This window comes from Eptatretus burgeri, chromosome 10 (assembly GCF_056783735.1).
Source record: "Eptatretus burgeri isolate ZD-2024b chromosome 10, Ebu_testis_v1, whole genome shotgun sequence".
Lineage (NCBI taxonomy): Eukaryota > Metazoa > Chordata > Myxini > Myxiniformes > Myxinidae > Eptatretus > Eptatretus burgeri.
In genome coordinates, this window is record NC_140970.1 from 12,414,068 (window position 1) to 12,441,371 (window position 27,304).

The following is a 27,304-nucleotide window of genomic DNA, read 5'->3' on the forward strand; positions in this document are numbered from 1 at the left end:
CGCACGGACGCGTACCCGTGTTCGGGGGAGATGAGTTCGAGTTGTTTTCTGAACAGTTAGGTTGCTACTTTCGGGCGAATGATGTAGAGGATGAAGAGAAGCGCAAGGCGATCTTGCTCGCATCGCTATCAACGGAGCACTACCGCCTGCTGAGTGATTTGGTGGCTCCAAATAGACCCAGTGATGATGTGCTATCCTTTCAAGACATCGTGGCGAAAATGAAGACCCACTTGGCGCCAGAGAAGTCGTTACATCTCGCGCGGTTCCAGTTCGATCATCTCGCTAAGGGTGGCGAGGAGCGCGTTGCGGACTTCGTAGCACGAGTGAAGCATTCGGCTGTGCCGTGTAAATTCACGACAGAGGAGCGTCCGACACGGCTCAGAGATCGTTTTATTTCTGGTCTGCGAGACGCAAAGATGGTAGCAGCCATCCTGCGATTGACCGACATCACATTCGACTCGGCGGTCGTGACTGCTTCGTCTGTCGAGCAGACACTCACGGATGTCCGCGCCATTGCTGGCCAGGACGTAGTGAATAGCTCCAGCTGGAGCATGGCGGCTAATCCCGAGGTCCACGCGGTGACCGCGCAAGTGCCGCGGGTCGCGCAGCCCGGAGTCCGAGCGATGGCTCAAGTGCCGCAGGTCGCACGCGCGCCTGGCGGTGCGGGACGAGGGGCACCGCAGCACGGTCGCACCGGGAGCGAAGGGGCACCGCAGCACGGTCGCACCGGGAGCGAAGGGGCACCACAGCACAGTCGCACCTGGAGCGAAGGAGCTTTCCGCGGGTGCTGGGGGTGTGGGGGTCCGCACCTGCGACAAATGTGCCCGTATAAGAACACCGTGTGTTTGCATTGTCACAAGGTGGGGCATTTGAAGCGTGTGTGTTGGATGGCGGGGGCCTCCGTTGGGGTCTTGGATGACGAGGTGCGAGAGGACCCCAGTGACCTGGAGATCGGCCTGCCACCGGGGCCTGACGATGCCGGCGAGCCGGAGCGGGAGATGCAACCACGGTTGAGTCTGTTTTCCGTGGGTTCGGAGATGACGACGCCTTTAACGGTTGAAGTCGAAGTGAATGGCCAACCGACTGTGTTTTGCGTGGATACCGGGGCGGCAGTGTTGGTCATGGATGAGCGGGCGGCTCGTGGTCTTCGCGGTATTCGCCTGGTCAAGACGGCCTTGTCGTTATACACGTACACCGGTGAGGCGATTGCACCGTTTGCGAGGGCCGACGTCTCAGTGCGCTACCGAGATCGGCGCGCCCGGCTCTCGGTGTTCGTTGTACGAGGGGAGGGGCCCCCCCTGTTGGGTCGGGACTGGCTGGCGCACCTCGGACTGGATCTCCGGTTCGTACCTCCAGATGTGCCAGTGCTCTCTTCGAGGCCTTCGTCGAGTACCGAGGGCGAGGCTCTGGCGGCGGGGGCCGCGTCGATGCAGTGGGAGCGACCGTTCGTTGCTGCCTGCGGCGGTGATGTGCAGTTCGAGAGCGGCGAGAGCCGTATCAGCTCTCACGATGAGTTCCCGCGCTGCGGCAGTGTTCGTGAGGCAATGCGCGTCGGTGTTGTGCAGGCAGCTTCGACAGGTGACGGTGAGCCCGTGGCATTAAAGGGAGTCGCGAGTCACAACATCGAGTCGACAACCAAGAAGCGGACTCGTGATGTGGGTTGTGGGTTGTTGTTCATGGCATATGTGCTTTTCCTTGCTCTAGTGATACAGTTTAACGTTGTTGAAATAAATGCCAGCAGTTCTCGTGTAAAAGTGGATTTGGCGGGGATCAGTCAATGGGAGTTGTATTATGATCAATGTGATGTGGGGGCTTCGGGAGCGGTGGTGGCGAATAAAAAAGTTGGGCTGGCCGTCCATTGTCCCGGGCCGCAGGTAATTGCTTTGTCATGTGCTGGGATTTTATCAGAAAAGCGCGCTGTACGGAAAAATGAATTTGCAATGCTTCGAATAATGTTCGTAGTGATTTATAACGAGCCTATGATTGCAGTGTGGGTTAAATGGAGTTGCTCCCGTCTAGCTGCCGTGTGGGTCTCGGAGATCGACTCGGAACAAAGACTGGTGCCCTGGTCGGCGTTACCCCCACCTCTGGTTGCGAGCGCAGCTCTCTGTGTTCGCTCAAGGCCGTTGGGACGGGCGTTGGCGTCTCAACTGATTGTGGTGCGTGAGTTGTTTTGGCGCATTAGATGCATACAGCCAGTGGCGCTGTTCAGCGCCCCCGGCCAAGGTCGATCAGGGCTGGCGCCACGGCTTCCAGATAGCGGGCTGCCGGCCTCGGGATGTTTATCTACGTCGGGTCTGCCTGGGGGGAGTGGGCCAGAGGCGTTTGATGGGGCCGGGGGAGGTTGGCTCGAAAGGTCGTCACGACCTCGGGGAGGGGCATGTCAGCATGGGCCGCCTGGGGGCGTTTTTGCTGCGTAGTGCTGCTGTGCTTCTCATTTGTTGCTTCATATCGGTAACACGGTCAGAGTGGGGGGGGGGGGCTTTGTGCACCTCCGTCTTTGGAACCTGGCCTTTACTGCTCCACTCGCTCGCATCGACGCATTATATGATGTGGTGTGCTATTATACTTCGCTATTTTCATTTTATTTCCATGATTATTATACGAAGTCCTTCGTGTTCTGTATGCTTCTTATAATGGTAATCATTTAATAATCATAGTTTTAGGGGGGAGTGTGGTGGAGTCTGCGGGCCTACGGGGAGGGGCATGGTGATGATGCATGATGGGCGTGATGATGGGAGGAGTGGTCGTGGGGGTCAGTGTATCGGCAAGGGATATGAGGTGTGCGCGCCGCCTGAGGCGTCGTAGTAATACTGGAGTCGGCCGGCTCGTGAGTGTGCCGCGTACGGAATAAAGGGGAGCCGCCGGGCAGAGTACGCCCGCGCTCGCACGTGTGCAACACAGCCCGGCTCGACTGTTCCTCCGCATCATGCCTGCCTGCTAAGCATCTCCCATTTCAGTACATTACAGTTTTAACAAAGAAATCTGCGGCTGTATATTTCAGTTTAGGGGTCAGAAAAGTTTTGTGGACATTTTAAAAACCTTGCGCAACCCACCTGGGACACATCGATGGTGTTTCGTTCAAAGTCAGAAAATGGACGCTGGATAGACATTCCCGACTTTGAGAGAAGTCATGGCTGCCGTGCAGACGTTTGGAGTTTGCTTTTTTTCACTTAAAGTGTCGATGTGACCACCAAGACACACAAGATGTCAGACCCATGAGGTCTGCATCTGATATACTTCTACCAGGGTAGCTATCATTTCTTGGAAGCGCGACTGTGTCGCTGATGCAGTGCCCCTCTACAAGTACACACTGGTACTCATTTCGCCGACCTCGGAAGGATGACAGGCTGAGTCAACCCCCTGGTGTGTTAATTCAGCGGCAAACGGGGCTTTAACTCGGGACCCTTCGATCCCAAGCCGCTACCCTAACCACTGAGCCAACAACAGGCTATTTGATATACTTTGTTTGGTGAAAAACGGCTCCACCAAAAAAAACAACGAAAAGGTGTGAGAAGAAGAAGAAGAAGAAGAAGAAGAAGAAGAAGAAGAAGAAGAAGAAGAAGAAGAAGAAGAAGAGCAAGAAGAAGAACAAGAACAAGAACAAGAACAAGAAGAAGAAGAAGAAGGAAGAAGGAAGAAGAAGTAGAAGAAGAAGAAGAAAGAAAAAGAAGAAGAAGAAGAAGAAGAAGAAGAAGAAGAAGAAGAAGAAGAAGAAGAAGAAGAAGAAGAAGAAGAAGAAGAAGAAGAAGAAGAAGAAGAAGAAGAAGAAGAAGAAGAAGAAGAAGAAGAAGAAGAAGAAGAAGAAGAAGAAGAAGAAGAAGAAGAAGAAGAAGAAGAAGAAGAAGAAGAAGAAGAAGAAGAAGAAGAAGAAGAAGAAGAAGAAGAAGAAGAAGAAGAAGAAGAAGAAGAAGAAGAAGAAGAAGAAGAAGAAGAAGAAGAAGAAGAAGAAGAAGAAGAAGAACAAGAAGAAGAAGAAGAAGAAGAAGAAGAAGAAGAAGAAGAAGAAGAAGAAGAAGAAGAAGAAGAAGAAGGAGGAGGAGGAGGAGGAGGAGGAGGAGGAGGAGGAGGAGGAGGAGGAGGAGGAAAAAAAAGAAAAAAAAAAGAAGAAGAATCTTATTGTGAACATCGGTGTAAAATCGAAAACGAAGTGGAAATGAATATTTTAAAATACAGAACTGAATATCTTGAAAATTATTTTAAGCCAGTTTTTTTACAAAGTAAAAAAATTGCAAGATCTTATCATTATCTCAGTTTGGTGTGTGCCGTTAAATAGACGGTGTGCACTTTGTTTGGGGAGGGGCCTGTTTATACCCTGCAAACAGGATACATATTTTATTTTATACCAACAAATACCACCTGTCACTTCACTGACAGGAATACAGGGGAGGAGGGTGTGGTGGGTGGGTGGGAGGGAGGAGAGAGAGAAGAGATGAAGGGAAAGGGGGGGTGTAGAAGGGGAGAAAGGGGGGACAGGGGAGAAGAGAGATGGGTATCTGGGGGGGGGAGGGGGATGGATAACAATTGTTATGTTGCCAGATTATGCAGATAAAATTTGAAGTGCATTAGTTGGGGGTGGGTTTAAGTTTCTTATTTTGAAGAGTATATACTTCATGGATGCCCCCAAATGGTGTATTGTTGGATTTTTGTCAATTGGAAAGGGTCTAATATGTCTGAATATACAAGATTTTCAGGGATAATGAAATGGGAGAATCGTATTCTTCAATTCCTTCATATGTCCTGTTGAGCCATGTTAATGATGTACTGTCATTATCACTGCTGAAGCCGCTGTCACACCTTGACGATTTAGCCAGCGTATGCCGATTTATGAAAAATTTGTCAAAAACGCTGGCACACGTCGAATACGTTATGGGTACGATTTGTATACGTTAAGACCACGCTGAAAAACACTGCCATACGTCATAGTACGCTGGCTTTAAACGTTGTACTTTTGAGTTGTCCACAAATTTTTGCATGCTTGAAATTTTACGACGTATGCCGGCGTATGGCTCACACGTTCTGCTACGCTGGCTATAAGTTGTAGGCACGTTATGCGATCGTTGACACACGTCGACACACGTTACTTGCAAGTTACTCATAAGTCAAAACACGTCGAGGTAATGTTTAGCGTACCCGAAACTTATTTTTAACCTATGAGTAACGTTATGTAAGCATGCGACACGAACGTTGTTCACACTTCGCAACACGTCACTTGAAAAAAAGACGTAGATGTATTTGACTTCTTCAGGACGACAACAGAACTTACTGAACGCGTTTCTAACTTACAGATACCGGAAATGGCGCATTGGCAGCGATTATGGGAATTGGTTTATAAAAAGGGGCTTCACAGGAGGAACCCGTCTTTTTTAGACTTCGTGGTGAGTACATGTCCACGTCATTCCGAGAGATGGAGGATACGGCAAGGTTGAGATGACAATACCTACCTGTCCTCGAACATTAACATGACCTCATCGAGTTGACACTGCACCAATTGCGTGCCAATAGAGCCGGGAGAAGAAGACGTGAACGGAGGAGAAGGAACTGGGTGAGACCATGGATCGGGAGGCGATGCCATTACGGCATACATGACCAGCTCATGGTGGAATTCCGGAACGAGGACCATACATCCTTCATCAACTTCGTGCGAATGCCCCCAGCGATGTTCGACAAGCTGCTAGCCAGAGTGGGTCCAAGGATAACCAAGCATTATTATTAAATCATTTCAATAGTCCAGTGGAAGCGATTTAACTCGTTCGATGGAAAAGATTTCAATTGCCGAGCACCAGCGTCCAAAAACAATAGGCGAGTGACAGGCATTTATTAAAAGTGAAGTTGCAGCCTATGAATAGAAAACCCCACGTAATCGTCGACGATACGCTGTCACGCTCTGCATACGTTAGACTATCGTTGGGCATAGGTTGTGGACGCCTAAAACACGTTAATCAATTGTTGGTATAACTTATCTATAAGTTATCGAAGCGTTCTGTGTTCATTACTAGTACATTATGCATTTGTCCAAGTCGTTTTGAATACTTTTAAAACTGAAACAAAAAAATAGTTCATCGTGGGAATGAGAAAAAAAAATTAGCTGAAAAGAACGTCGAACAACGGTGCAAAGTAGTCTCCTATTTGTGGATGCAACGAGGATCCATCATCACCCACACCCTCCCCATCACGCTCACCTACTACGAGTGACATGGACATACTACTACTACCAATACTACTACTACTAGTACTACTACTATAACTGACACACTCACCTACTACTACTACTACTACTACTACTACTACTACTACTACTGACATGCTCACCTACTACTACTACTACTACTACGACTGACACGCTCACCTGCTGCTACTACTACTACTACTGATACTACTGACATTGACATCTACTCAACATGGAGTCTCGGACACTGACAGGGTCCTCTTGTGAAGCCCATTTTTATATATCAATTCCCCTAAACGCTGCCAATACGCCATTATATGGTAGATGTAAGTTAGAAACACGTTCAGTAAGTTCTGTTGTCATCTGGAAGACATCAATCAAATTCGTCTACATACGACAATGTGCGTTTGAGATACGTTACACATAGGTTCAAAGCATGTTACACATAGGTTCAAAGCACACTACTCATTGGTTCAAAGCACGTTACTCGTAGGTTAAAAATTAAGTTTCGGGTATGCTAAACATTACCTCAACGTGTTTCGACTTATGAGTAACTTACAAGTAACGTGTGTCCGACGTGTGTCAATGATCGCGGAGCGTGCCGAGAACTTATGCCAGCGTATGCGGAACTTGTGAGCCATACGTCGAGTACATCGTAAAATTTTCAGCATGCTTGAAATTTCACGACGTACTAGACGTACCACGTAATATGACAGCGTACTTCCTCGTTTTTCAGCGTGCTCCTAACGTATACACAACTTACCCATACCGTATTCGACGTGTCCCAGCGTTTTACACACATTTTTCATAGGTCGGCATACGCTGGCTAAATCGTCAAGGTGTGACTGCGATGTTGACACTTCCAATTCTCAGGCGGTTATGATTTAAATCTGTGTGCGGCAGGTTTTTATCAGGCTATGCCACGAGTTCGTCGGCGATACGTGCAGCGCGCTATGCCTAAGTTAAACTATCGTTGGGCATAGGTTGTGAACGCCGACAACAGGCTAAGCATTCTTTGGTATAAGTTATCTATAACACAACGAAACGTTCTGTGCCCGTTACTAATATGTTATGCATACGACCGACACGTTATGAATACGACCGAAACTTAAAAAAAAAACCTCAAAACTTCAGCGTACGCCAACGTTTTACATACATTTTTATATGTTGCCATTGCTGGCTAAATCGTCAAGGTGTGACAGCGCCTTGAGACCAACTTCACTGTTTATAGGAAACCTTACAGAGATACTAAAACGGTGTAATTTAATCCTCAGACTTGTGTACACAACACTATTTTACCTCTAATTTTGTATCTCACAATGGACATGTTAAAGTTCATGATTCTACATCTTTTCAACTATCAACAGATACATACTGGTTGGAAAGATGTAGAATCTGAAATACTGTACTACTTCCATTTAAACACGTCCAAAAAAAATATATCGTTCCCACCACCCCCCCCCCCCAAAAAAAAAATCCTTACCGATCTACTCCATTCATTTAGCAACATGTTACCAGAAACATAACATTTTGGGGGGAGGGGCGAACTAAAATGTGCCACCTGGGAAATAATGTCAATGATAAGTGGCAAAGTGTTTCTGCATTTGCCTCAGCGACTGGCATTGAGTCTTGTCGCAAAATAGACAAGTGTTTAAAGTCAGGGCTTCATGCTTACTGTACCTTCCAATCTTGGTCACATTATCCCGTAACTCCCTCTGAGCCGAGTCTTTTCCCCTTCCCGAACCTTCTTTTATCTGTCTCTGAAGCTTAGAACCAATAAATTTTGGTCACTCTTTTTCCTTTTCCAGGAGAAACTGTAGAACCTTGTATTAACAATGTTTCAAAGCTCTTTTCCATTCCTTGTCTTCCCCAGCACCTTGCAAGTGGTCAACAGTCCTGCCACACACTCCTCCTTTCTCCCCCAAAAAATATTTTTAAAACCTGTGCAAAAACATGTTGGTGATCTCCAATGGAGAAGTCCACATTGGATACTGCCCATGAACTCGCTTATCCACCGCTTTACACAAGTGATAAGCGATCAGCATCCCTTTTCCAGATCGAGTGAAACCTTGGCCATGCATATGTATGACACAATCATTTAACTCCCTTCTTTATTTTCTTGAAAGTGCAATTTGCACGCCTTTCGATTGACTTTAGTTTTCCAATTTTCATTTTTGGTCCAAGTGGTCCCTTTAACCTCCAAACAATAGTTCTTGCAAACTTTTTCATTTCCCAAGCAAAATTGACAATTTACAAAACAAGAAAATCAAAGATAAAAAATGACTTGTCCAGGATGGATACCGCAGCAATGTTTAGAGCACTTTATGAAAGCTGGATAAAACTTGAATTGCACTGTTACACTCTTTCTTGCAAAGTTTATTTTTTGAGAAATTATGGTGTATAAATGATGACTTTTGTAAAATATCTGATGGCCGTTTGCTGCTCAATCTCTAACCTTCATCAAATTTCCTTTGTGCTGTTCTTGATTTGGTAATTTAACCTCTTGTTGTTTACAGTTTCTTCTTGAATGGAAATGTTTGTAACTGGTTTCATTTTCTGTTGGTTTTGATTGTATAAAATTTATTTCCTTTTATGCTTATGTAATAAAAGGACATAAAAGTCAGTCTCTCTCTCTCTCTCTCTCTCTCTGAAATAGCAAAATGCATACCACCAATTGCTCCTTGGCAGACACACACTCTATTTCTGGAATTGTGGAATATAACACTCAGTAACAATGTTGCTTATTTGCTCATGGTAACAGCCAACAACCATCTTTGATTGTACTTCATTTGCAAAACAGCATCAAATCAACCCCTATATATTATCTTCAAGGTAAGCATCTCACTAATTTATCATCCAAGTAGGTAATATTGATGTGATGAATCCAAGCATGGGGAGGTGCCTGGATCAACTACTGAGACAAGAGATGAAAATTTTTTTTTTCCAAATTAAACAGATTCTGACAAGCTTCCTGGATTGTATGAACATCCATCAGCAGCTTCCTGCTTCAAGTTTGAACCAAACACTGTTTCACATTAGTCTGGTCACTGCAATCTCTTCCAAAAAAATCTACCTCCCTCTCTGTCATCCATTTGGGTCATGCATAACACTGGATCTCGCTGCAGACATATTAAAAGAAACTAACATTCTTTTGCACTCCGACGCATCAACATCCTGTCACTGACCCAAAACCCGAGATGGATCATTTTGAAGGAAATTCACAGATTACCACTGGGAACAAGGGTACATACCACATTCAATAATTTGATTTTCTGTCCTTTTTATTCACATAATTAATTGCTGTTTCAGGCTAATTTTTAAGCTGCTATCTGTACCGACATGTCGCCTTATCAATTGGGCACACATTTGTCATATATTCACACCAGCAACAAATTAAACTTTACTTTTTTTATTCACATAATTCATTGCTGTTTCAATTTTTTTAATTACAGGCACCATCAAGCTCATGCCTAATAGGCAGAGCCAATGCAAATATATCGTCAGCAGAGTACAGTATATATATATATATATATATATATATATATATATATATATATATATATATATATATATATATATATATATATATAAATATATATACACGAGCATAACCCGCGCTCTGCGCGACATGTTGGGGTGGGTGTGTTTGAGAAAGGAACTGATGTAGAGTATCAGTAGTAATTTTACTTTAATGCAGTAAGTGGAATATGATTTCACTGTTTCAGAACCATCTTATTTACTTTTTTTTGTACCATGCACCTCATGTGGTCTTTGAGATAATGTAAGTCGAATATCACGTTACTTAAGCGCAGAACAAAGTCGAAGATAGTGCGACACAAAACCACAAACCGGGAAATAATATATAAGATATATATATATATATATATATATATATATATATATATATATATATATATATATATATATATATATATATATATGTAGGGTAAGAATACTGGTTCTGGCTCACTTTTCCCCATGTAAATGAATGGGGGATTTTCAGCCATGAAATTTTTCTTTTTTTCCCCTGAAAAAATAAATCCCCTTTTTAGCCCAAGGTATATTTATTTGTCTCCCCTTTTAACCTGGAGCCTGGTGTTGGCTTAGTGGTTAGGGTGGCGGCTTGGGATCCCAGGGTCCTGAGTTCAAATCCCGTTGGCTGCTGAATTAACACCAGGGGGTTAATTCAGCCTGCCATCCTTCCGAGGTCGGCAAAATGAGTGCCAGTGTACTGGTCCCGGTGTATGCCCCGGTTAGAATAGGTGTACCATATCCCTGTGTGTCGTAAGAGGCGACCAGGGTTGGTGTCAGGAAGGGCATCCGGCCATAAAACATTGCCTCAAGAAAAAGCCAAACCCCTGCATAGCAGGGAAAAATGGCTGTAAAAACGGTCATTTTTTTATTTCCCCTTTTAAACTAGGGGCTCTCTATTCAAATAACCCATACAACAAGATAAAGATTTGTTAAAGGTGATTCTAAAGAAATATCTGAAACGTCTAAGCCTCGGGGCACTCTTTATCAAATAACCAATGCATATTGTTTAGCTCACTCATTGAACCTATAAACATTTGTTCATTCTCAAATTCCTTCAATAGTTTAATTTTCTTTGCACAATAATCCCCATCTAAAATATTGAAAAACAAAACATTTGAATCTTTATATTTTTTAAGATACCCCTTTTGTGCCATTACGAAATGATAAACTTCTCTTAATGATCTCATCTGACCACCGCCCGAGTTGCAAATCATTTTTGTACATAAACCATGCCAGAAAAAAAGTTTTGTTTCAAATGTTTTCAGTTCATGCCGTGAAAATGAGGAAGTGTTTTTTGACACGGCCGTGCTGTGTGAATGAGGAAGTGGTTTTGGACTGTCATGCTGTGAAAAAATAGGAACTATTCTGTGAGACAAGGTCTCGTGTTTATATTTTATCTCAGAACACGAACTGAAAACATTTGAATCAAAACTTTTATGGCGTGGTTTATGTCCAAAAACGATTTGCAACTCGGGCGGTGGCCAGATGAGATCATTAAGAGAAGCTTGTCATTTCCTGTGCCCACACCCAATGATTAAGCAATCTCCTCATCGTTGCTTTATAAGCGGTTCGCCAGACAAAGTTTCTGCCAGACGGGATTTTCATTTTTACAACTGAGGCATGGACGATATTTCTTCCGATGAAGCCAACAGCCCACTACAGAGTTGGTAAGTTTGTGTATGCTTTCCTCTTTGAACGATGAAGCAAATGATTATTAATTAAATCATGATAATTCTGATATATATATATATATATATATATATATATATATATATATATATATATATTTTTTCCCTGACAGGGCATTGGAAGAAATTGAGTTCACATATCACGACGTGGTTCATGAAATTAATACTCTTATTGAAGAGATCAATGATTTTAGAAGAGAATTGAAAGACATTTTCAATGAGTGGCATGAAGTCTTATCACGTCCTCTCATCTCGAAGGAATTAAACCAATGGTGAGACACGTGTGTGTGCCTCTCTCTCTGTCTGTCTTTCTACCTACCTCTCTCTGCTCTTATTGAAGAGGCCAATGATTTATAATGACTGGTCTCTGATCTCGAATGAATTAAACCAATGGTGAGGCACGTGTGTGTGTGTCTATGTGTGTGTGTATGTGTGTGTGTGTGCGTGTGTGTGTGTGTGTTGCTTTCCCTGTCTGTCTCTTCATCTATACCCTTGACTTATTATTTTTTTTTTCAGCACTATCGCACAACATCAGCTGTTGAAGCAATCTTGTACAACACATGATTTTCTGGAGGTAAATATTTCTGAATTATTATTAATATCACTCATACAACACATGATTTTCTGGAGGTAAATATTTCTGAATTATTATTAATATCACTCTCTCTTTAGAATGTCGCCTTATGTTGGTTGCATCATTAGTTTGGACGTGGTTTTGTCAGTACACTGGAATTCATTTTATTGACCTTGAAAGGATGACAGGCTCCTGGTGTGTTAATTCAGTGGTCAACGAGGCTTATTCATATTACCATGTAATTATCTTTATAGAACCTAATTATTATCCACTTTTTGTTTCAAAACAGAATATGGTGTCTGAGTTTCGAAATCACAAGGCATCTGAAGAAGATTGCTGGGAAAGATTGTACATTCTCGCAAATGAATATTTAATATTTTCAATATTAATAAATTATATTTGTTTTGTTTACAATTACTTGATTCTGAATTACAAGAAAAGAATAAAAGAGATGTAAAGGGGGGGTAGGGGGGTAGGTGCACTCCCCCAATGACCCATCACCCCCTCATCCCATCCCTCCCCTCCCCATGTGTGTGTGTGGGGAAGGGTGGGGGTGGGATGAGGGAGGTGGTGGGTCAAAGGTGAGGGGCGCACAGGGGGATGAGGGGGGTGGGGCTTGTGTGGGCGGGGCTTGTGTGGGCGGGGCTTCGGTGGGGGCTTGTGTGGGTGGGGTGTGTGTGGGAGGGGCTTGTGTGGGCGGGGTGTGTGTGTGGGTGGGGCTTGTGTGGGTGGGGCTTGTGTGGGCGGGGTTTATGTGGGTGGAGCTTGTGTGGGAGGGGTTTATGTGTGTGGAGTTTTGTGTGGAGCTTGTGTAGGCAGGGCTTATGTGGGAGGGGTTTATGTGGGCAGGGTTTATATGGGCAGGGGTTTATGTGGGTGGAGCTTGTGTGGGAGGGGTGAATGTGGATGAGGCTTATGTGGATGAGGTTTGTGTGGATAAATGGATGGGTGGAGAGATGGGGGATGGGTGGATGAGTGGAGCTTGTGTGGATGGGTGGATAATTTTTTAATTAAATAAACATGTTGTGTGTGTGGGGAACTAATTAACTAATCACTAATTATGTGAATATGATGAATATGGGTGGAGCTTGTGTGGGGTTTGTGTGTGTGGAGCTTGTGTGGAGTTTTTGTGGGGAGCTTGTGTGGAGCTTGTGTGGGGTTTGTGTGGGGTTTGTGTGCGCGGGCCTTCGGTGGGAGGGGCGTGTGTGGGCGGAGTCAAAAGGGGCGGAGTCAAAAATTTCAATTTATTGGAGCTTGTGGGGGGGTGTGTGGTGGGGTTTGTGTGGGGTTTGTGTGGGCGGGGCTTGTGTGGGCGGGGGCTTGTGTGGGTGGAGCCAAAAAGGGGCGGAGTCAAAAAATTTCAATTTATCTTTGTCTTTTGTAATTCCTGTGAATAAAATGAACCTAAAATCTCTTCCCCTTCCAAATCATATATCTTATAAGTCCAAGGAACCGTATCTATTACATCAACAATTTTAAAAAGCTCGTTGGTCCATCTTTTCGTATAACCTTTTTCAAAATGAGATTTCCACCGATATATTCTTACGATATCACCAACTTTGAACTTAGGTTTTCTGACATTAATCTCTTTTTCATATTTTAATTTTGTAAATGTTTCTGATGGTTTCATATTTGTTGCCGTGTGAATCGTGTCATTATACTTATCCACAATATCCTGAATAAAAGATGACCATTGTTGTGAACCGAGTTGTGTGAATTTTTATATAGTCTCTCTTTTAAGGTACGATTAAAACGTTCAACAACAACTGCCTTCCCTTCATTAAAGGTACTGTATAATGTAATACTGTTATTTTTTAGAAAATTCATAAATGTCTTGTTATAAAACTCCCTACCCTCATCAGTCCACAATTTTTTAGGTTTTCTCTTACTTTTATTAAATATCTGTTGAAAAGCTAACATAAGAGTATTACCTGTTTTGTTTTTTAAAGGGACAACCCACACATATCTACTCCTCAAATCAATAACGGTTAAAGCATACTTGTACCCCTTATCATTATTGAGTTCAATCAAATCAGCAGACCAGATATAATCAACTTCCTTGGAATAAACTTTCCTTCTCTGAAACTTTGTGAATATTGGTTTATGTAATTCATCAGCTAATTGCTCTTCAGTCTTAATGGCATCATTAGAGCCTATAAGTTTTTTGAATTTCCAAGTCCAAGTTTCAATTTAGCACTGATCATCTTCTTCACAATGAACCGATCAACTTTTTCTCTCAAGGTTGGATTTTGTATCAGAGACAAATTATACAACATTTCTCTATCGGCTTCATGCTTTTCTTGCAACGTTGTGGTATTCCCATAATCAATATCGTGTCTCATGCACACTTCATCAACTCTATTGATAGGCTTACTCCAGGATTTAGGATTGTCTGCCTCATCTAATCTTTTATCCAAGTTTGTGCCTGGGCCACAGAAAGAATACCCTGGAAGATGTAATTCCCCTGGTATTCCAGTAGTTGTAAATTTACTTCCTGATAAAAATTTTTGGATATCTCCTCCTAGTTTGTGTTGGGAGATAAATTGATTTTTTTTTGAACCACACACCGAACATATACCTTTTTGTATAACCCTGTTATTTTTACTTTTAATATATGAAATATTTTTAGTATTAGTTTTCTTTTTACATTTGAGACAATAACTCATTTATTTATGAGAAAAATTCCTGCAGAGTGCAAAAACCTTTTTAGTTTCCAACATGCACATTTGAATCTTAATTTTTAAAACATAAAGAATCCTTAGAAATGCCTTCACTCTCTCCTCCATTTATTTAAGAAAAAAAAAAAATGAAAAACTTGAATTAAAATCCATATCTTGTCGATGCTAATAGTCTTGTCGAAAGTATTGCAAATAGACTTGTCAATTCTTTCTTTTCCTCCTCGGTGGGTTGAGTTATTTTCTGTAATACCCTTAATCTTTTTTTTAATCTCACTGGTTTCCATATTTTGATATTTATTTTGTCTCGCTCTTTCCTCCCTCTCCTCCTTCTCTCTCTTCTCTTTCTCCTACTTCTCTTTCTTCTCCCTCTCCTTCTTCTCTCTTTTCTCTTTTTCCTCCTTCTCTTTCTTCTCCCTCTCCTCCCTCTCCTTCTCTTTCTTCTCCCTCTCCTCCCTCTCTCTCTTCTCTCTCTCCTCCCTCTCTCTCTTCTCTCTTTCCTCCCTCTCTCTCTTCTCCCTCTCCTCCTTCTCTCTCTTCTCTTTTTCCTCCTTCTCTTTCTTCTCCCTCTTCTCCTTTTCCTCCTCTTCCCTCTCTTCTTCAACTCCTTCCTCATCCCTTACTATCCTTGAATCGCTTACACCCCATAGAATATTATACATATATTCATCAGGATTTCTTGTTATTCCTGTATCCAAAATAATTTTTTTACAACAGGAAACCAATAAAATTTCTTTTGAATTTCTAAAAGAGCCTTACCTTTTCTTAACTTTATAATTTTTTCATTATTTAACATTCTAATTAAATCTAAAGTTGTCGGTTTATCAACATCAGCATAATGCCAATCTTTTATTGAAAATACCTCATTCTTATGTTGTAGAACATATTTATTAAAATACCGAATACCCTTTTCTTGAAGGTATGCTTGGACAAAGAAATGATAATTTTCTTGAAGCCTTCTTGCTGTCATTTATGTATTAGAAATATATGTTAGAACAATATTATGGCACGAAACACCTCCCCATCTTCCCATAGTTAAATCATTTTGTATTTCCTTACTTATTATATATAATCCTGTTTTTTCTGTTTTCATGAGATAAACAAGGGCAAAACCATTATTATATTTACCCTTATTAAATTCTTTTATTTGTTGTTTACTAATCGTAGCCCCACAAAACTCATTCTCGATACCAAGTGGATAATATTCTTCCTTACGAGACTGATTTAATTGTTCCAGGTCTTCGAGGTTAATTTTAAATGACCAATTATACCCTAAATCATTCATATCATACCCCCATTGTTCTATTCTCATACAAACGATACGCCCTTCTTTATAAAAATTTATTTTAATTCGAACTGTGAATTCTGTATGACCTGGAGATAATATCAACACTTCTGTATCTTTGGAATACACGGCTGTTTTATTTAAGGATATATATTGTGATAAATCGCTTAATCTCACCAAGTCATTCGCGTCAGTCGGGCTTGGATAATTTTTTAATTTATAAGCATTTTTCATGTTAATATTTTTGGTTATATTATATTTATGTCGTTCAGCCTGTGCCTTTGTGTAATAATTTGATAAATCAATATCCAGTTCTTGAGATACACCAAAGATAGAACCATCTTTACCAACATAAGTCATTTATATTAGATTAAAAATAATATCATAAAATTTTTTATTTTTGTTGAGTTGAAATAACACATATAGGCATAATTGGCCACAACACTTGGAATTTAATTCTTGGACTTGAAATGTTTGATAAACACCATTCTGTAAGAATTTTATGACTTCAACAGGTGGTGGAAGACCAAAACTATCAAAATAATATTTGTCTTGACTATTAAAAATACAAACCCAATGAGAACCGTTCCCATTATTATCTTCTAAGTTCATAATAATATTCTTTGTATGTTTTGGCACATTTGTTAATTCATCTCTCATACAAATAACCACATTATGAATTTTTAATTTCTTACAATATTTGACAAGTTGTAAATTTGATGTTGTATTCTTTCCAAATTCTTTCAACCACTCATCAATGCTCATTTATTTATTAGAAAGATATAATCCATTACCTCTTTTCGTTAATTTTACACCTGCTTGTGCTATAGAAGAAAGCATATCTCCAACTAGCAATCTCGCTTTATCAGGCAGACCTTCAAGTTTTTCAGCAAAATCGACAATTACACCACTTCCACTAATTTGTTTCTCCAACTCTTTGTTATGTCTTTCCAATTCTTTTTGAGCCTGGAGTTGAGCCTTCCTTTCGTTGGCAGTTTTCACCGCTGTTGAAATACCACCCGTCAATGCTCCAACCGCACTTAAACCAGCAAATAAAGGAATTAGAAATGGGAGAAATCCTCCACTCGTCTCTCTTATTGAATATTTTTTCAACATTGGTTTTGTCATTTTAATTTTAAGTGAGCCAGTGTCATTCAAGATTTTAACCTGTTCTCTTGTGAGAAAAACATCAATTCTTACTGCTCCTTTTCTCTGAATTGTATTAACGTTAATCGTACAAGGCTTTTGATTTTGAACACAAGATGATAGTTTATGAAGATTGATTTGATTAACATATACCCCAGTTGGTACTTTGCCACTCATTTATTTAACAAAAAATTATGTGAGACTAATCATCACACCATTATCTGTATTAATCTGCAATTCTGTTTCTTCCAAAAGCAAACAATATGTATCAACTTCTTCACTCTCTCCTCTTTCAATGTATAGGGAAGTATCCACTCGATTAGACTTTATAGTTTCCTTTTGAGCGCTCAGGTCAAACGCATAGATTGTATACAAACTTTTAAATGCTGTCATATCCAAAATAGGTTCTTTATTTCCATTACTTTCACACACCTTTTGGTAAGACTTGTATGCTTCAGCAAAATCATTTTTTTCCCAATTAATTTCCAATCTATCTCGTGGGTAAAATGTTCCATCTAGAGAAACGCGAAGTTGTTTCACCTTAGCATTATCACTCAATGCATTATTCTTATCAGTCGCAGTATCACCATCTGGCTTTTTAAAAATGATCCACAGATATCGTGGCTTTCCTTCCAGAACACCCAAATTCCACGTGTAAGTAGTTTGATTGAGTTTAACGTGTTGACATCTTCTTTGAGGTATGATACACTGAGTGGTTTCTTTGAGTTAAGTCTTCGATTCAACATCTCTTCTGTTTTAAGATTAGGAGTATATTCACTGATATACCAACTCATTTCCTCAATTACAAATTTATTCTGATCACCAAAAGCACTACCAACACCAAAAAGCAATCGATTTTCATTATCATTCCTTTGTAGTTGAAATCTAATTTTAAGGCCATACAGAACTTTATCATGATCACAAAATCCAAATATACCTTTAAGAGGAACTGCCACAGTAAAACTATTTTCTGCTTTTGTATCATCATTATACATTCCTTTCCTTTGAGTATACCCAGGGTCTGTGTTTGTTCCCGTTGACATATCAGGAATAAAACCTTCGACAGACCCCTTTCCCATTCTATCACTGAATGTATAGAGTGTAAATTTTATCATTTCAGATACAGCAGAGACATAATCAACCGCTTCAACTTCTTGTGTTCCAATATACAAACGCACACTATCAAACATATTCCAGAAGAAATCATTTACAAGTGTAGCGTTTGTGTTATTCCCAGCCTTAGTGAATTTAAATTTACACAACAAGAAACTTTCGGAGAGATTCAAATAGGTTTGTTGATTATTTATTTCAAAACTTTTTGTACCATTCGTATTCCAGTCTGTTCCAGTTATTGCATTTACCTTGAAGTAATCTTCTTTTTAGTGGAGTTTGAGATAATAATAGTATCATCCAAATCATAGATACTATCAATTGCTTCCATACTTGTATTTATTTAGGAAAAAAAGATGTTAAAACTTTTGAAACCCTGATCCAAGTATTTGAATTATTTTCTGTAGTTCTTGGGGGTGCAACTGAGTTTTGCCTTTCTTAATTTCTTTTATTGCTTGTAATTTATGAGATTCCTTCTGGGCATCTTTTATACTCTTTACAGCACCTGCAACATTTCCCACAGCAGAAGCAGTTGAACCAATTAGATCTTTATGTTTAAGAATAGTTGAACCAATACCCATGAGAGTATCAATTATCCCATCTCCTCTAAATTGATGCCCAACACCCCTTTGTCTCTTAGGTTTATAGTATCCTCTACCAAGATACATACCTTCACCCTTGTAGTATGGGGAAAGGAACATCCCATCCCCTGTAATTATTTTATATTTTCCCAACTCGTGTTTCCTCACAATAACCATCGTATTTATTTATTGGAAAACTTCACGTAGGTGAATTCTGATGGATATAACTTCTCCATTAAAAGAAATCACACGATTATCTTGGTCGGTTATCCTAAAATTTACTCTGTGTATGGTTTTTCCTGACACAGGTAGATAAACCAAATTTTTGGGTTCCATATTGAATTTATAACCAATTGGGGTTGAGTATGCGCTGAATGAAAATATTGTATTTGTTTTTTTTCCCATCATTATAAGCACCATCAATCAAATCACAGTGAATTAACACCGAATTTATTCCTGAGGATATTTGAATGACATTATCACTGTAAAACGTCCCATTAGTTTCAATCTTTTTTGAGGAGAAACCCAATAACTCTCTAAATGAATTATCAATTGTGAAATCAACCTTGTAGTTATTTTTAACTTTAATTGTTGATTTTGAAGTATGTTTTTGAATGTTTATAACAATATTTTTTGGTTCATCACCCTGTTCTTTCATAAGACGAGCAATTTCGGAAGATATTTGAGAAATCTCATATGCTCCGGGTGAGACTGTTATCGTTTTGTATCCACTTCCTGGATTATAACTAAACTTGTCATTTTTCTCGGTTATATTAAATAAGGTATTATGAGTTTCCATGGACAATAAAGATGCCTCATATTCTTTTGTTGTGTCAAGTTGTAGTGGGTATGGGAATGAAGATGTGTGGTCGCTTGTTGTGAAATTGAAACTAAGGATTGTGCTTCTCATCTTATTTAATATGAGATAAAATGTCTTTATATTGATATTTATTAATTATTTTCATGTTCATCAACTGGTCTAAAATGGCTGATGCTTCATTAAAACAATTGTTATTTCCAGCCTTCTTACTGCCTAACAACAATAACAGTCTATTAACTAATTGCGATGGGTCATTTGGAAGAAAACTAACACCTGAACCAAGGATACTTAAAGCCTGAATAATGTGTTTCTCCTTCTCATTCTTCCTACTTTTACCAGAAAGAATAACCTTATAATTTAGAGTGTTCAGCAGATCAATATATACTCTATCATCATTATTTTCCATATCCAATGGTTTATCAATATACTTTGATTCATCCCTCACAGTTGAACCTAATCTTCCATCTTTGTGAGAAGAAACATTAATCTTGGAGTTAGTTTAACAGGGGGTTGAGCAGAACCCAAGAACCTTAATTCATCATTAAATATCAATACCTTTTCTTGAACAAGATGAAATATTGCTGATTGTTCTGTTGGAATGAGTCCTGCTTTGGTTTTTGAATCCGCTGAATATTCATTGTTTTGAAGAGCATTCACAATATAATCAGGGGGTCGATTAATCTCTTCCAGTTGTTGAAATAAACCTTCATCATCATATTCTAATTCTCCTAAATGCTCTAACTCTTCCTCCGTCATTTGACTGAAATCTTTTAACATTTGAAGTTTTTTAGGAGTATATTCTACCGTGGGAAATGTGGAAACATCTTTCATTTTTCCTTGGGAAGTTTTTAAAAGTGGTTTAAAAAATTTCTCTTGTTTTCTTTCAAATGCTTCTTCGCCCGTTAGTTTCTGTCTGCGTTTCTTCTTTATGTCTTCCTGCTGTTTTACAACTTTTGAAACCAACTCTTGATGTTCCCTAAATCTTCTTGCTCTTTCTTTCGCATCCATTTATTTATTGAAAAATATCATTTAATATCTCATCTTGTTTCACAACAATATATTTATATTTTTCAGTCGTGTGTTTCATGTAATCCCCAAATTCCTTTTTACTACATAATGTGGAACAATTGTCTCTCCAAAAATTGTTTATATCTATTGAATTTAACTTGAAAAAAATAAAAGTATTAGCATTGTTTCTGATGGAACGACGAGGAAGCTGAAAGTACGATTGACTAAGATAAATACAATTACAAGAAGAATGTCTCCCTCTTGTGTAGTAGCTGTCCATTACCGTTTGGTTTCTCTCATTAACACAATCATCAAAGATAACGAGGTTCTTTTTGGATTTATCCAAATCTTGGGGAGACGGTATATCATCCGTATTATCACTCAGAATACAAGTTATCGGTTTTGATTTCTTTTTACATCTCTGTGTATCACAAAATAGTTGTATTATATCTTCAATGTTAAAATCATTTAGGTATTTTTGAAGTTTAAATAAACCGATTATATCTTCTTTTTGAAGACCAGCATTAAAACCTTGTGAGAGTAGTTGATACTCTGGTTGAAAACTCGACTTTGTGAAAATTATTAAATTATCATAATCTAAAAAGTTGGGAGTGAGGAGCATCTTTAAAAGTAAGCAGGTTTTTCCACATCCACTTGAACCAACTATGAGGCATCTTAATGAATTTGGGAGATTTTTATGGTTGTCAAATTTTATCTTATTTTCCCAAATAGGTAAAAATCATTCATTTATATATTTGGAAAACAGGTTATTTAATTTATTCTTGGCTTTTTTCGAAATTCTATATTTTATCCTAAGTTCAGGTTTAATTTCAAGATAATCCATTATTTTATTTATGCAATATCTTGTGTTGATATTTCCCTGAAAATCACATCCATGAATAAGATATAACAACAATCCTTTGAACATTTCTCTAATACGTTCAGTTTCTTCCCTTGTAAGGAAAGGTGTGTTCTCACCCTCGTTCTTTACATTCATTTCTCGAATCAATCTTGTAAAGTAATTCATTTTTGGTGTAAATCTAAAAGAATTATTTTCCTTTTTATATTTTTGATTATCATTAATTAGAAGATAATCACAGAATATACATTGTTTATAGGCTTTTGACTGTGTTTAATCCCCGTCTTTCACACGCAGGACAATTCTCAAATTTGTCATATGGAGAATCATGGAATTCAAGAGGCTCAAAATCGAGTAAACTATTCATATTTATAAAGTAAAACTTTACTTAAACTGAAATTCATCTTCGATATCATCTTCGATACTTTCAGAATCATCTATACTTTCATAACTATCATTTGAACACAAACTCTCGGTGTCATAACTATCGTTTGAATGCAAACTCTCGGTATCATAATCACTCTCATAATCTTCAAAATCTTCAGTTGAATATTGGCTCATTTAATTAGTAGAAAAAACATTACCATCGATATCGATATACATTTTTTCATTAACAGATTCAACTGCTACATTTTTTATATTAAAGGTAATTTTAAAATGATCCTTAACTACAATTGAACGAAATGTCATTTCACCTGATATATTAACATCCTTTATTTCATCAGGATTTATATCTTTAGGGTTGTTGAAAAAAATACAAATTTCTCCTTGCATATTACAGATGGTCTTATCTTTTCTTTCTAAAGCTTCATCCATAAGGTTTTTTATTTTTTGATACCTTTTCTTGTTTCATTGCTTTTTCTAGTTTTGAATATATTGCCAGAGGGAGAGGAGAAACTTTTGTTAGAGATACCTTAATTGATGTTCTTCCAGGTATACTAAAAGCCCTTCCACTGAAGTAAATTGAAGAACTCATCATATCCACCATAATTGTTTTTATCCAATAGTTGTTATATTTATCTTTGTTCAATTTTACATCCTTGACATATTTCTCAGCATCTTTTACAAATGAAGAGATTGATTGAAACTTGTCTTTTGTGTCTTGAAACATTGTATTTATTAAGTGAAAAAGTTGGAGGATAAAATGGTTTTAAGCACAGATTCACCTGTAAAATAAACGAAATTTTCATCAAGAAAATTTTAGTTTAAGCACAGATTCACCTGTAAAATAAACGAAATTTTCATCAAGAAAATTTTAGTTTAAGCACAGATTCACCTGTAAAATAAACGAAATTTTCACCAAGAAAATTTTTGTTTAAGCACAGATTCACCTGTAAAATAAACGAAATTTCATCAAGAAAATTTTAGTTTAAGCACAGATTCACCTGTAAAATAAACGAAATTTTCATCAAGAAATTTTTAGTTTAAGCAAAGTTTTATTATATAAATATGGTGAATACAACATACTGCGATGTTTGTAATCACGAATATAAACATTATAGAAAACACCTCCGAACCAACAAACACACATTTAATCTATTTCACAAAATATCCCCTCTTGAGTTGGAAAGAAAACATTGTGATACCTGCTCAAAGGATGTTTTGTAAGAGTAGTTATAATAGGCATCTTCAATCACAAAAACACAAGAAAAATGAGTTTAAAGTAAAGGGAGACTATTATATTGAAAACACTGATGGGGCATTTAAAGGGCATATAAAAATAAGGATTTTTCAATTTGGAGAACCCGGTCCATCATCAATAATTGAATCAATTGAAATAGTGAAACCTGATGTTGAAAAATTTATTAAAAAAACATTAAAAGAAATGAAAACTTTAAAGTTTTATATGGGAGTGAAAATGAATATGAAAAGACAAGATGAAGAACAAACTCCTTATATGAGGACAGATCTTCATTTTATAACATCATTTCAAGATTTTTTGAATAGTGGGGTTTATGAAGAACTATCAAGACAAGAGGAGGATGTTGATAATACAGTGGTAGGAAGTGGATTCAATTTTTAAAAAATCATCTTTTTAGATGTACACATTCTAAAATCAAACCCTCTTAAAGCTTCTTCTTATATTGAATTACCAAAAGAAATAAAACGAAAGAAGGCAGTTGTTAATATTAAGAACAATGATAATAAATGTTTTCTCTGGTCTGTTCTTGCTCACTTACATCCACCAAAATGTAATTCAGAAAGAGTAAAACAATATATGAAATATGAGAATACCTTAAGCGTCGAGGTCGCCACTTAAGCGACCCGTTCCGTACTATCAGAATAACCGAGCGGTGTTATCGTCGACCTCGACGGTTCGATTAATTATCGGGCGTATTCAGCCCACTACCAACCCTTTACGTGAAGCAAGATGGGGATTCAATAGAGGAAAAGACGAAGCGAAGCGGGAGAACAGTTCAACAATAAAGCACATTTATTCGCGGCACACGGGAAGCACACAAATACAATTCCACCAAAAGCACACAAAAAAAAAGAAAACACAATGCAGAGCTAATACCGACTACCGAGCACACGGCAACACTTATACAATTCTACTTCACAGACGGCGCCGACAACACATACCCAAAACCAAGGAAAAGAAATCCCCCAAGAATGAGGCAGGCCTGAGGCCGAGACCGGGTCGCGCCTACCCGTCTGGTGATGAGACGCGGAGCGGCGATGGCACCTCACTCCACGGGCCTCGCGGACAGTGTCAGGCAGGGGGTGGGAAAAGGGGCCCCCTTGGTCGCACTATCTCAGCGCGGGGGGAAACAGGAGGGGGTTGCTGATGCTCGGGGTATAGAGGATCTTTATTATCCCTGGTGTGCGTCTCCACCTCGGCCAGGTCAGCGCCGCCGGCCTTCCTCGGGCGCGCAGCTCCCGGCACCGTCGCGAGCACCCCTCGTCTGCCTTCGCCGCTGCCGCCTCTCCGCCTCTGGACTCTCCACCCTGGACTCTTCTTTGGGCTCTCCTCGTTCGACTCTCTTCAGCTTCTCCAGCTACTGCAGGCTTCGGGCTCCAGACTTCCACTCCCTTCTCTCTCTGCTGACTGACGAACACCGTCCTTTTATCCCCCTGTAGCTTCGCCTTTGACCCCCTCCCTTTGACCTTTCACCTCGCTCCCCATTGGCCCGAGAAAAAGTGGGCGTGAAGGCTTTTTGATCCACAAATTTGCATATATCGATCGTTCTGGAGGCGGGGCCAAATCACCCCTCGCTCACCGATTGGACGGCAAAAAGTGGGCGTGTGTCGTTTTTGATCCGTTTTTGAAGCACAAAATCCGTGATTTTGTACACGCTGTTCAACGTGCGCCCTGCACGAGTCCAACACCGGTACCCACAGCGGGGCAAGAACGGTGGCGATGCTACGGTTGCGAGGTGTGACGTGAAGGTCGTGGCGGTTGTGGTGAAGCGGTGGTTGTGGTTGTAATCATGGCGGTTGGTCCAAAATAAAGATAGTAAAAGAAAAACGGCTATCCTGAAGAGTCGCAGCTCGCATAAATGACATGTATTCCCACTAGACAACGGGTTTGGGCCTAACTACACATATACTTGCCGAGATACCTCACCTAAGGGACCTGAATGGTGGTTTGCGAATTTGGTAACCACAACAATATATATATATATATATATATATATATATATATATATATATATATATATATATATATATATATATATATATATATATATATATATATATGTTTGCGGTTCAAGGAACCGCATCCCTCCAACGTGATGGCATCCAACATACAGTGGTCCCCAGACAGTTATTCCATTAATATACGTTCAGATAGTCCCTTCCTTCTTGTCTCGTGGGACAACGGGACAGTGTGTTTTGTGAATTTCATGGCTCAGTTTGATTAAATCTCTGAACTCATTCCTATTCATTTTCTCTTATTCCTGAGGTAAAGCCCAGCCACTTCACTGTGAGAAGGGGTCCTCGAGAAGGCCAGCAGGCATTATGCTTGGACACCCACCTGTAAAAAACCACGGCCGTGCTGAGGGACCAAAAGGAACAAAACACCAAACGCCCACGCCGCAAAACACCGAGAAACGGCCTATCGGCACATTTTCTTAAAATTATTTCTCGGTAATTAGTGGACGGAACTGAACCAAACTTGACAGGAATATTCTGGAGACCATTCTCCAGGCATTAACTAAGCCCAAAGTGCGATTCCGGCCCTTTCGGCCCATTTTCTTAAAATTGTTATAAAAAAATTAAATGCGCTGGGCAAAAATAAGTCGCAAATAATGATATAAATCTAGCTTCACTCTTGTGAGTTATTCTGGTTTCTTTTTATGATGTGATGTAAATCTTACCAAATTTAATAACTATCTGTCGTCCGTGCTGTCGCTCACCTGAGAGTTGTACGAATGAACTCCCATGGGGTGTGTTCGCAATTTGAACTTGTTTTTATCCACATAATCTTTCTCATTCTCTAACAATCATTAAATATCCACAATAAGTTTGTCTCTTTCTCTATCCCCCCCCCACCGCCCCGCCTCCGTGCAAGAAGCAAAAAAAAAAGAGATGAGGTTAAGCAAATAGTTCACTTGTGTATCTGTCCTTCTGTCTACAAATGTCAGTTTATAATCGAGGAACAAGGAAATTTAAATTGAATGTTATATTTTAAACACGAATTGGATCCTGAATCGCAAAACAAACCTGCAGTTGAGCAATACTTTGGTTCTGAATTTGTCCTGATTGTGCATGCGCAGAGAGGAGTGAGATTAAAATTTAAAAAATTTCGTCTGTGCTTGTCTGGCAGTCAAACTGAATAGAAAATCATTCAAAACAGGAAACTTGCTGTTTTTAAGGATGTTATAAAGGACACAAACAGCAGGCACGAAGAACTGATGTAACGTGTTAAATAAGGTGGTGTAAAAGACACTTGATAAAATTGTTGGCAGCGCAACGGTGGTGAATTTTTTTTTTTAAACAAATAAAAACTTTATTTTATTTCAATTAAATTATACACTTGAATACTTTAAAACACAAATCTCCTTTTTAGCACTTAGAAAACCTTCCGTTTATCAGTACTTGGAAAAATATCCATGCCACTAGTGCATCGTAACTCGGGGAATCAGCATTCATGCCATCTCATGCCCTGAGGGCAAAGTACCTGAGATTCTGAACAGAGTAACAGCCAAATATATGGCAGCACCTAGCGCTGTTTATGTAGTGCATCTTTTTCTCAGATTGCTCAAAAATCATCATTTTCTCTGAGACGAGAAAGCAGAAGGTTTGTAATTGAGTAAATGCATGGATAGACCTTGATGGGAATGAAAAACGCATGTCAGGGAAGCATTGTCAGCTCTGGTCTGTTCCGTTTGACACATTGGCTTCCTATGGTTACCATCACACCTGTTCTGCAAGGTTCACGAACAACACCAATATACAGTGCCTTTAGAAAGTATACACCCCCTTAAAAAAAATTTCACCTTTCGTTCCCTTTAGCCTGGAATCAAATTGCATTAAATCAGACTTTTTCCACCATTATTTACACATCGTAACCCACAACTTCTAAATGAAAAACAAATTCTACAAATTACAGAAAATTAATTGAAAATACAAACGTAGAATATTTTGGTTGGATAAGCATCCACCCTCTGAATTAATACTTGGTGGAAGCACCTTTAACAGCAATTATAGCTGTGAGTCTGTTGGGTTAGGTCTCCACTAACTTTGCACACCTTGATTTGGCAATATTTGTCCATTCTTCTGTACAAAACTGTTCAAGCTTTGTTAAGTTGTGTGGGGAGCATTGACGGACAGCAATCTTCAAGTCATGCCACAAATTTTCAATTGGATTTAGGTCGAGGGTCTGACGATGCCACATTTATCTCTTTGTT

General features: G+C 39.5%; 1 protein-coding gene and 1 long non-coding RNA gene across 6 annotated transcripts in view; one reads left to right on the top strand and one right to left on the bottom strand.

Moving 5' to 3' along the window:
* LOC147017951 (glutamate receptor ionotropic, delta-2-like) overlaps positions 1-27,304 on the bottom strand; it is an 878,371-nt gene that overhangs the window by 528,627 nt on the left and 322,440 nt on the right. The gene's annotated exons all lie outside the window — the stretch shown is intronic.
* Positions 10,375-12,410, top strand: LOC147017955 (uncharacterized). Its single transcript, XR_015062777.1, has 4 exons — positions 10,375-11,370; positions 11,505-11,663; positions 11,908-11,965; positions 12,255-12,410. It is a non-coding gene; the product is annotated as an uncharacterized LOC147017955 (long non-coding RNA).